The 1600-nt window shown below is 49.2% G+C and overlaps 1 pseudogene; it reads left to right on the plus strand.

The window, feature by feature from the left end:
• Positions 1 to 488: 488 nt before the first annotated feature.
• On the plus strand, positions 489 to 606 carry LOC126413363 (5S ribosomal RNA; annotated as a pseudogene).
• Positions 607 to 1600: the final 994 nt, after the last annotated feature.

A 1600-nucleotide genomic window follows, 5' to 3' on the forward strand; every position in this document is an offset into this window, starting at 1 on the left:
TCACCAGACCTGCCTACAAATGAGCACATATGAGACATTATCGGACGACAAATCCAGCGTCATCCGCAAACAGCAATCGACCCTGTACTGGCCGACCAAGTGCAACAGGCATGGAACTCCATCCCAAAAACTGACATACGGCACCTGTACAACACAATGTATACACGTTTGCATGCTTGCATTCAATATCCTGGCCGTTACATCGGTTATTAATACACGCCACGCGGGGTAGCCGCGCGGTCTTGGGCGCCATGTCACGATCTGCGCGGCCCCTCCCGTCGCAGGTTCGAGTCCTCCCTCAGGCATGGTTCTGTGTGTTGTCCGTAGCGTAAATTAGTTTAAGTTAGATTAAGTAATGCGTAAGCTTAGTGACCAATGATCTCAGCAGTTTGGTCCCATAAGACCTTACCGCAAATTGACAAAATTTCCAGTTAATACACCAGCATTTCATAGTTGCAATGGTTTATCTCGTGCTTACATTAACCTGGGCCAACGGCCTTGCCGCAGTGGTAACACCGGTTCCCGTCAGATCACCGAAGTTAAGCGCTGTCGGGCTGGGATAGCACTTGGATGGGTGACCATCCGGTCTGCCGAGCGCTCTTGGCAAGCGGGGTGCACTTAGCCCTTGTGAGGCAAACTGAGGGGCTACTTGATTGAGAAGTAGCGGCTCCGGTCTCCTAAACCGACATACAGCCGAATCACTGTTCCACGAACAATACGAGACTGGGATAGAAGGGAGAACCAATAGAGGTACTCAAAGTACCCTCCGTCACACACCGTCAGGTGGCTTTCGGAGTATGGATGTAGATGTAGATGTAGAGCGATGTGCTGACCACATGCCCCTCCATATCTGCATCCAGTGACGTCTATGGGCTGAGGATGACATGGCGGCCGGTCGGTACAGTTGGGCCTTGATGGTCTGTTCGGGAGGAGTTAAGTTTCGTGTTTTTTGTGTGTTTTTTTTTTTTTTTGCATTAACCTGTGATATTGCAATGTTGACCGCTTCAATACCTTACCTGTTTTCCGTCTGTGTCTTATAATGCGGGCCTCTCGAAATGAGATAGATAAGCGTTGTGAACTGTTTGGCACATGGAAGCTTGCGTCATTCCTGGAGGCTTTCTAGGATAACCGAAGCTGTTAAGGCGATCGCTTGCGATAAGAGGGAAATTCGGGTTCGAGTCCCGGTCCGGCCAAATTTTCACGTGTCACAAAAAGCTGACTTCAATTCCCATTCGCAAATTGCGAATCAATTTCGTAGTATGCGATTGTTATTTCAGTGTATAAAATCGAGTCAAAATTACAATGAACTTCTCAGTGTGAGCCCACTTATCAGTATGACAGCAACCTTTCTGCTCGGGTGCATGCACTGATTCGGCTGGAAAGGCAACAATCAAGTCGTTGCATCCTCTCCTCAGGCCTGCTGTCCCACAACTGATGTAACCTATCCTGGTATCCTGGTTACTGGTCCTGACACGCAGATGATATCCGAGCTGGTTCCAAACATGTTCTATTGGGGAGAGTTCTGGGGTTACTGAGGGCAATGGGAGTACCTGACACGTGCCACTTGTGGTCGAGCGTAGTCCTCTTGGAAAATGGCAGC

This window comes from Schistocerca serialis, chromosome 7 (genome assembly GCF_023864345.2).
Source record: "Schistocerca serialis cubense isolate TAMUIC-IGC-003099 chromosome 7, iqSchSeri2.2, whole genome shotgun sequence".
Classification (NCBI taxonomy): domain Eukaryota; kingdom Metazoa; phylum Arthropoda; class Insecta; order Orthoptera; family Acrididae; genus Schistocerca; species Schistocerca serialis.